The sequence below is a fragment of the Chiloscyllium punctatum genome, unplaced genomic scaffold (assembly GCF_047496795.1).
Source record: "Chiloscyllium punctatum isolate Juve2018m unplaced genomic scaffold, sChiPun1.3 scaffold_1132, whole genome shotgun sequence".
NCBI classification, from domain to species: Eukaryota; Metazoa; Chordata; class Chondrichthyes; order Orectolobiformes; family Hemiscylliidae; genus Chiloscyllium; species Chiloscyllium punctatum.
The window spans coordinates 27,501-37,500 of NW_027310866.1; positions in this window are offsets into that span (position 1 = coordinate 27,501).

Consider the following 10,000-nt stretch of genomic DNA (forward strand, 5'->3'; position numbering starts at 1 on the left):
AGAATATTTTCGAGTTGGTATAAATCAGTAACCACTGACACTTAGAATTTTTTCGAGTTGGTATAAATCAGTAACCACTGACACTTAGAATATTTTCGGGTTGGTATAAATCAGTAACCACCGACACTTAGAATATTTTCGGGTTGGTATAAATCAGTAACCACTGACACTTAGAATTTTTTCGGGTCGGTACAAATCAGTAACCACTGACACTTAGAATATTTTCGGGTTGGTATAAATCAGTAACCACCGACACTTAGAATATTTTCGAGTTGGTATAAATCAGTAACCACTGACACTTAGAATTTTTTCGAGTTGGTATAAATCAGTAACCACTGACACTTAGAATATTTTCGGGTTGGTATAAATCAGTAACCACCGACACTTAGAATATTTTCGAGTTGGTATAAATCAGTAACCACTGACACTTAGAATTTTTTCGAGTTGGTATAAATCAGTAACCACTGACACTTAGAATATTTTCGACTTGGTATAAATCAGTAACCACTGACACTTAGAATATTTTCGGGTTGGTATAAATCAGTAACCACCGACACTTAGAATATTTTCGAGTTGGTATAAATCAGTAACCACTGACACTTAGAATTTTTTCGAGTTGGTATAAATCAGTAACCACTGACACTTAGAATTTTTTCGGGTTGGTATAAATCAGTAACCACCGACACTTAGAATATTTTCGGGTTGGTATAAATCAGTAACCACCGACACTTAGAATTTTTTCGTCTCAGTAGAAATCAGTAACCAAGCGCATTTTTGAATTGGTTACTGATTTCTCCGTTCGAGTTGCGGCTGCGGTTGGCTTCAAATAGTGGTGGGGGCTTAATTATCGCCGAGGGGAGCATGTCCCGGTGGTGTGGCCGAGGATGGAGTGCCTTTTGAAGGGGGTGTTTCTGAATTTGGACCCTTTTTGAGTTGCATGGCCGGATGGGTGTGGTTTTGAAGGGTGTGTCTGTCTGGAGTGGCACCGGCGTTGGTGTGAGGCTGAGGGTGGGCGTTCGGTTCCTGGTTAGGGATAGGGAAAGGGTGAGACTTAGCTTTAGTGCTCGTGCCCCCGATTTTGGTAATGTTTGACGTCAATTTTCCAAGGAGGCGAATGCAAGGCTTCAGAGGGACTTTGAGTGTTCGGGGGCGGGGTAGCTCAGCCGGATTTGCCCCGGCGGTTCTGCGGACGGTGTTGACTTCGAGGGCGGACCGGCCCCCGTGTTCAGTCCGAATATCGTGCATTGTTAACGGCGGGAAGTGTTCCAAAAGGGAATGGGATTGAATGTGACTGCTGAAGCCGACTTTGAGACCTGTAACGCGGGTAGCTCAGCCGGATTTGACCCGGCGGTTCTGGCGACGGTCTCGCCTTCGAGGGGGGAGCGCCCCGCGTGTTCAGGCCGAATTTTGTGCATTTCCATCGGCGGGAAGAGGTCCAAACGGGAATGGGATTGAATGTGACTGCTGAAGCCGACATTGAGACCTCTAACGCGGGTAGCTCGGCAGGATTTGACCCGGCGGTTCTGCCGAAGGTCTCACCTTCGAGGGGGGAGCGTCCCGCGTGTTCAGGCCGAATATCGTGCATTGTTAACGGCGGGAAGTGTTCCAAAAGGGAATGGGATTGAATGTGACTGCTGAAGCCGACATTGAGACCTCTAACGCGGGTAGCTCGGCCGGATTTGACCCGGCGGTTCTGGCGACGGTCTCGCCTTCGAGGGGGGAGCGTCCCGCGTGTTCAGGCCGAATTTTGTGCATTTCCATCGGCGGGAAGAGGTCCAAACGGGAATGGGATTGAATGTGACTGCTGAAGCCGACATTGAGACCTCTAACGCGGGTAGCTCGGCAGGATTTGACCCGGCGGTTCTGCCGAAGGTCTCACCTTCGAGGGGGGAGCGCCCACCGTGTACAGGCCGATTTTCATGCATTTCCAACCGTGGGAAGGGGGCCGAAAGGGGATGGGGGTGAATGTGACTGCTCAACCCGACTTTGAGGCATCTAACCCGGGTAGCTCAGCCGGGTTTGACCCGGCGGTTCTGCCGACGGCCTCGCCTTCGAGGGGGGAGCGTCCCCCGTGTACAGGCCGATTTTCATGCATTTCGAACCGTGGGAAGTGGCCCAAAAGGGGATGGGAGTGAATGTGACTGCTCAACCCGACTTTGGCGCTTCCGAGCCGGGTAGCTCAGCCGGGTTTGACCCGGCGGTTCTGCCGACGGTCTCGTCTTCGAGGCGGGTGCCTCCCCCGTGTACAGGCCGATTTTCATGCATTTCGTACCGTGGGAAGTGGTCCAAAAGGGAATGGGGGTGGACGTGACTGCTCATACCGACATCGAGACTTGTAAGCCGTGTAGCTCGGCCGGGTTTGATCCGGCGGGTCTGCCGACGGTCTCGTCTTCGAGAGGGGGGCCTCCCCCGTGTACAGGCCGATTTTCGTGCATTTCCAACGGTGGGAAGAGGTTCATAAGGGGATGGGGGTGAATGTGACTGCTCAACCCGACTCTGAGGCTTCTAACCCGGGTAGCTCGGCCGGGTTTGACCCGGCGGTTCTGCCGTCGGTCTCGCCTTCGAGAGGGGCGCCTCCCCCGTGTACAGGCCGATTTTCGTGCATTTCCAACGGTGGGAAGAGGTTCAAAAGGGGATGGGGGTGAATGTGACTGCTCAACCCGACTCTGAGGCTTCTAACCCGGGTAGCCCGGCCGGGTTTGACCCGGCGGTTCTGCCGTCGGTCTCGCCTTCGAGGGCGGAGCCTCCCCCGTGTACAGGCCGATTTTCGTGCATTTCAAACCGTGGGAAGCGGTCCAAAAGGGGATGGGAGTGAATGTGACTGCTCATACCGACCTTGGCGCTTCCGACCCGGGTAGCTCAGCCGGGTTTGACCCGGCGGTTCTGCCGACGGTCTCGCCTTCGAGGGGGGAGCGTCCCCCGTGTTCAGGCCGAATTTTGTGCATTTCGAACCGTGGGAAGTTGCCCAAAAGTCGATGGGAGTGAATGTGACTGCTCAACCCGACTTTGGCGCTTCCGAGCCGGGTAGCTCGGCCGGGTTTGACCCGGCGGTTCTGCCGACGGTCTCGTCTTCGAGGCGGGTGCCTCCCCCGTGTACAGGCCGATTTTCATGCATTTCGTACCGTGGGAAGTGGTCCAAAAGGGAATAGGGGTGGACGTGACTGCTCATACCGACATTGAGACTTGTAAGCCGTGTAGCTCGGCCGGGTTTGATCCGGCGGGTCTGCCGACGGTCTCGTCTTCGAGGCGGGTGCCTCCCCCGTGTACAGGCCGATTTTCGTGCATTTCGAACCGTGGGAAGTGGTCCAAAAGGGGATGGGGGTGGACGTGACTGCTCAACCCGACTTTGAGGCTTCTAACCCGGGTAGCTCGGCCGGGTTTGACCCGTCGATTCTGCCGATGGTCTCGTTTTGGAGGGGGGAGCCTCCCCCGTGTTCAGTCCGATTTTCGTGCATTTCGAACCGTGGGAAGTGGCCCAAAAGGGGATGGGAGTGAATGTGACTGCTCATACCGACTTTGGCGCTTCCGAGCCTGGTAGCTCAGCCGGGTTTGATCCGGCGGTTCTGCCGACGGTCTCGTCTTCGAGGCGGCTCCCTCCCCCGTGTACAGGCCGATTTTCATGCATTTGCAACGGTGGGAAGTTGCCCAAAAGGGGATGGGAGTGAATGTGACTGCTCAACCCGACTTTGGCGCTTCCGAGCCTGGTAGCTCAGCCGGGTTTGAACCGGCGGTTCTGCCGACGGTCTCGTCTTCGAGGCGGCTCCCTCCCCCGTGTACAGGCCGATTTTCGTGCATTTCGAACCGTGGGAAGTGGTCCAAAAGGGAATGGGGGTGGACGTGACTGCTCAACCCGACTCTGAGGCTTCTAACCCGGGTAGCTCGGCCGGGTTTGATCCGGCGGTTCTGCCGACGGTCTCGTCTTCGAGGCCGGTGCCTCCCCCGTGTACAGGCCGATTTTCGTGCATTTCCAACGGTGGGAAGTGGTCCAAAAGGGAATGGGGGTGGACGTGTCTGCTCATACCGACTTTGAGACTTGTAAGCCGGGTAGCTCAGCCGGGTTTGTTCCGGCGGTTCTGCCGACGGTCTCGTCATCGAGGGGGGAGCCTCCCCCGTGTCCAGGCCGATTTTCATGCATTTCCAACCGTGGGAAGTGGTCCAAAAGGGAATGGGGGTGAATGTGACTGCTCATACCGACTTTGAGACTTTTAAGCCGGGTAGCTCAGCCGGGTTTGACCCGGCGGTTCTGCCGACGGTCTCGCCTTCGAGGGGGGAGCGTCCCCCGTGTTCAGGCCGAATTTTGTGCATTTCGAACCGTGGGAAGTTGCCCAAAAGTCGATGGGAGTGAATGTGACTGCTCAACCCGACTTTGAGACTTGTAAGCCGGGTAGCTCAGCCGGGTTTGACCCGGCGGTTCTGCCGACGGTCTCGTCTTCGAGGCGGGTGCCTCCCCCGTGTACAGGCCGATTTTCATGCATTTCGTACCGTGGGAAGCGGTCCAAAAGGGGATGGGAGTGAACGTGACTGCTCATACCGACTTTGGCGCTTCCGAGCCGGGTAGCTCAGCCGGGTTTGACCCGGCGGGTCTGCCGACGGTCTCGCCTTCGAGGGGGGAGCGTCCCCCGTGTTCAGGCCGAATCTTGTGCATTTCGAACCGTGGGAAGTTGCCCAAAAGTCGATGGGAGTGAATGTGACTGCTCAACCCGACTTTGAGACTTGTAAGCCGGGTAGCTCAGCCGGGTTTGACCCGGCGGTTCTGCCGACGGTCTCGTCTTCGAGGCCGGTGCCTCCCCCGTGTACAGGCCGATTTTCGTGCATTTCCAACGGTGGGAAGTGGTCCAAAAGGGAATGGGGGTGGACGTGTCTGCTCATACCGACTTTGAGACTTGTAAGCCGGGTAGCTCAGCCGGGTTTGTTCCGGCGGTTCTGCCGACGGTCTCGTCATCGAGGGGGGAGCCTCCCCCGTGTCCAGGCCGATTTTCATGCATTTCCAACCGTGGGAAGTGGTCCAAAAGGGAATGGGGGTGAATGTGACTGCTCATACCGACTTTGAGACTTTTAAGCCGGGTAGCTCGGCCGGGTTTGACCCGGCGGTTCTGCCGACGGTCTCGTCTTCGAGGCGGGTGCCTCCCCCGTGTACAGGCCGATTTTCGTGCATTTCGAACCGTGGGAAGTGGTCTAAAAGTCGATGGGAGTGAACGTGACTGCTCAACCCGACTTTGAGACTTGTAAGCCGGGTAGCTCAGCCAGGTTTGACCCGGCGGTTCTGCCGACGGTCTCGCCTTCGAGGGCGGACCCTCCCCCGTGTACAGGCCGGTTTTCGTGCATTTCGAACCGTGGGAAGTGATCCAAAAGGGAATGGGGGTGAACGTGACTGCCCAACCCGGCTTTGAGACTTGTAAGCCGGGTAGCTCAGCCGGGTTGGACCCGGCGGTTCTGCCGACGGTCTCGACTTCGAGGCGGGTGCCTCCCCCGTGTACAGGCCGATTTTCATGCATTTGCAACGGTGGGAAGTTGCCCAAAAGTCGATGGGAGTGAATGTGACTGCTCAACCCGACTTCGAGACTTGTAAGCCGGGTAGCTCAGCCGGGTTTGACCCGGCGGTTCTGCCGACGGTCTCGCCTTCGAGGGGGGAGCCTCCCCCGTGTACAGGCCGATTTTCGTGCATTTCCAACGGTGGGAACAGGTTCAAAAGGGGATGGGAGTGATTGTGACTGCTCAACCCGACTCTAGGGCTTCTAACCCGGGTAGCCCGGCCGGGTTTGACCCGGCGGTTCTGCCGACGGTCTCGTCTTCGAGGCGGGTGCCTCCCCCGTATACAGGCCGATTTTCATGCATTTCGAACCGTGGGAAGTGGTCCAAAAGGGAATGGGGGTGGACGTGTCTGCTCATACCGACTTTGAGACTTGTAAGCCGGGTAGCTCAGCCGGGTTTGATCCGGCGGTTCTGCCGACGGTCTCGCCTTCGAGGGGGGAGCCTCCCCCGTGTTCAGTCCGATTTCCATGCATTTCCAACCGTGGGAAGTTGCCCAAAAGGGGATGGGAGTGAATGTGACTGCTCAACCCGACTTTGGCGCTTCCGAGCCGGGTAGCTCAGCCGGGTTTGACCCGGCGGTTCTGCCGACGGTCTCGTCTTCGAGGCGGGTGCCTCCCCCGTATACAGGCCGATTTTCATGCATTTCGAACCGTGGGAAGTGGTCCAAAAGGGAATGGGGGTGGACGTGTCTGCTCATACCGACTTTGAGACTTGTAAGCCGGGTAGCTCAGCCGGGTTTGATCCGGCGGTTCTGCCGACGGTCTCGCCTTCGAGGGGGGAGCCTCCCCCGTGTTCAGTCCGATTTCCATGCATTTCCAACCGTGGGAAGTTGCCCAAAAGGGGATGGGAGTGAATGTGACTGCTCAACCCGACTTTGGCGCTTCCGAGCCGGGTAGCTCAGCCGGGTTTGACCCGGCGGTTCTGCCGACGGTCTCGTCTTCGAGGCGGGTGCCTCCCCCGTGTACAGGCCGATTTTCATGCATTTGGAACCGTGGGAAGTGGTCCAAAAGGGAATGGGGGTGGACGTGACTGCTCATACCGACTTTGAGACTTGTAAGCCGGGTAGCTCAGCCGGGTTTGACCCGGCGGTTCTGCCGACGGTCTCGCCTTCGAGGGGGGAGCCTCCCCCGTGTTCAGTCCGATTTTCGTGCATTTCCCACGGTGGGAAATGGTATCTTTCATTACGGGGACAAGGGTCTGAAGCGGTGAAGTCAGTAACCGGCATAGTTAAGGAAAGGGTTCGAATTTTCTCAACAGTACGAAAAAAGTGAGCAGGGAAGCTAGAGAAGGTGTCAGTGAGTCCCAAACGAGTGAACCGCAAAACTTAGGGAAATGCCCGAAAGCGTTTTAAAGGGTGAAATCGGGAACGAGGAAATGATCGGAAAGTGCCTGAAAGTGCTAAATGAGTAAACAGAAAAACGATGAAAAATGTTTGAAAAGAAGAAGTGAGTAACCAGGAAAACTTAGAAAAATGTTCAAAACGAAGAAATCAGTAACCAGGAAAACTTAGAAAAATGATCAAAAAGAAGAAATGAGTAACCAGGAAAACTTAGAAAAATGTTTAAAAAGAAGAAATCAGTAACCAGGAAAACTTAGGAAAATGTTTAAAAAGAAGAAATCAGTAACCAGAAAAACTGCGAAAAATGTTTAAAAAGAAGAAATGAGTAACCAGAAAAACTTAGAAAAATGTTTAAAAAGAAGAAATCAGTAACCAGGAAAACTTAGAAAAATGTTTAAAAAGAAGAAATCAGTAACCAGGAAAACTTAGAAAAATGTTTAAAAAGAAGAAATCAGTAACCAGGAAAACTTAGAAAAATGTTATAAAAGAAGAAGTGAGTAACCAGAAAAACTTAGAAAAATGTTTAAAAAGAAGAAATCAGTAACCAGAAAAACTGCGAAAAATGTTTAAAAAGAAGAAATCAGTAACCAGACAAACTGCGAAAAATGTTTAAAAAGAAGAAATCAGTAACCAGGAAAACTTAGAAAAATGTTTAAAAAGAAGAAGTGAGTAACCAGAAAAACTTAGAAAAATGTTTAAAAAGAAGAAATCAGTAACCAGAAAAACTGCGAAAAATGTTTAAAAAGAAGAAATCAGTAACCAGGAAAACTTAGAAAAATGTTTAAAAAGAAGAAATCAGTAACCAGAAAAACTGCGAAAAATGTTTAAAAAGAAGAAATCAGTAACCAGAAAAACTTAGAAAAATGTTTAAAAAGAAGAAGTGAGTAACCAGAAAAACTTAGAAAAATGTTTAAAAAGAAGAAATCAGTAACCAGAAAAACGGCGAAAAATGTTTAAAAAGAAGAAATCAGTAACCAGACAAACTGCGAAAAATGTTTAAAAAGAAGAAATCAGTAACCAGAAAAACTTAGAAAAATGTTTAAAAAGAAGAAATCAGTAACCAGAAAAACTTAGAAAAATGTTTCAAAAGAAGAAGTGAGTAACCAGAAAAACTTAGAAAAATGTTTAAAAAGAAGAAGTGAGTAACCAGAAAAACTTAGAAAAATGTTTAAAAAGAAGAAATCAGTAACCAGAAAAACTTAGAAAAATGTTTAAAAAGAAGAAATCAGTAACCAGAAAAACTGCGAAAAATGTTTAAAAAGAAGAAATCAGTAACCAGGAAAACTTAGAAAAATGTTTAAAAAGAAGAAATGAGTAACCAGGAAAACTTAGAAAAATGTTTAAAAAGAAGAAATGAGTAACCAGGAAAACTTAGAAAAATGTTTAAAAAGAAGAAATCAGTAACCAGAAAAACTTAGAAAAATGTTTAAAAAGAAGAAATCAGTAACCAGAAAAACGGCGAAAAATGTTTAAAAAGAAGAAATGAGTAACCAGAAAAACTTAGAAAAATGTTTAAAAAGAAGAAATCAGTAACCAGAAAAACGGCGAAAAATGTTTAAAAAGAAGAAATCAGTAACCAGAAAAACTTAGAAAAATGTTTAAAAAGAAGAAGTGAGTAACCAGAAAAACTTAGAAAAATGTTTAAAAAGAAGAAATGAGTAACCAGAAAAACTTAGAAAAATGTTTAAAAAGAAGAAATCAGTAACCAGAAAAACTTAGAAAAATGTTTAAAAAGAAGAAATGAGTAACCAGAAAAACTTAGAAAAATGTTTAAAAAGAAGAAATCAGTAACCAGAAAAACGGCGAAAAATGTTTAAAAAGAAGAAATCAGTAACCAGAAAAACGGCGAAAAATGTTTAAAAAGAAGAAATCAGTAACCAGACAAACTGCGAAAAATGTTTAAAAAGAAGAAATCAGTAACCAGAAAAACTTAGAAAAATGTTTAAAAAGAAGAAATCAGTAACCAGGAAAACTTGGAAAAAAACACTTAGAAAAATTTTCAGCAAAGTGTGAAAAATATTCTAAGTGTCAGCGGAGGAAAATGCTGCAGCATCGGGAAAGATTCGCAAACTTACACCGAACATGTGCTCCGAAGTGCCGGAGGAATTGGGTGAATTGAGCCCGGCAAATGGCCAGCTGTCGTTTTGTGCCTGCAGCCCGAAAACTTTAACTTTGTCTGTCGCGGAAGTCCGGACCGAGAAAAATCCAAACGGTTTTGACCGGACCGAGTTCCAGACCGATGCAGTCAAATTTGGAATTCAGACCCATTCAGTGCCACTTGTAGTTTTTCCGCAGTGAGGTTGGCGGGGTACCCGGAGATATATGGGAACACGATTTTTAGAACAAAATGGCGGCGCGGGACCGTTCTGAAAGGCATCCGAAAAACGGTTCCACGGGCATAGCACTTTAATGACAGGTATGAGTGCATGCCGGAGAGCTCTTGGAAGTCGAATTTTTGACACTTTGTCAATTTTTTGACAGATTTGACAAACTCTTTCTGTCTGTTCTAAGAGTCAGTCAGAGACTTGTGCGGCGGTCTTTTGACACTATTGGAGGGCGGGCAAACCCCACGTTGACTCCGGCCGTCCCTCCACAGGCGCTCGTGTCCAAAATGAAGGCGAGAGACGCGAGTGGCCTGGTTCCCTTGGGTGTTGCCAAGAAGGCTGCGGGCTGACCGTTGCCTGAGCACTCCCTAAAGCCTCTTGTGATGAGAGCAGACCTCGCCTGCCGCACGACCGGCTCTGGGAGTCGTTGGGCCGCTATTTGTGAATAGTCTGGTCCTCCTCTGCCACCCGGACAAGCGCGATGGCTCTGCCGCCCTGCGGTGCTCGTCACCCAGGTTTGGGGAACACGATACTCGTAACAAAAATAAAAGGCGGCTCGGGACCTGCAGGCGAAAGGGGTCCCGTGGTGCTAAGCACGTCGACTTCGGGTCTCGGTGCAAGCCGGAGAGCTCACGGAAGTCTAAAGTTTTCGGCACGTGGTCGAATCTTTTCAAAGGCTTACCCGGCTCTTTCCGTCCATTCTGAGAGTAAGTCAGAGGCCGGTGCGGAGGTCTCTTGACAATCGGAGGGGGTGGTGGCCCTCCGCAGGCGCTCGTGTCGAAAATGAAGGCGAGAGACGCGAGTG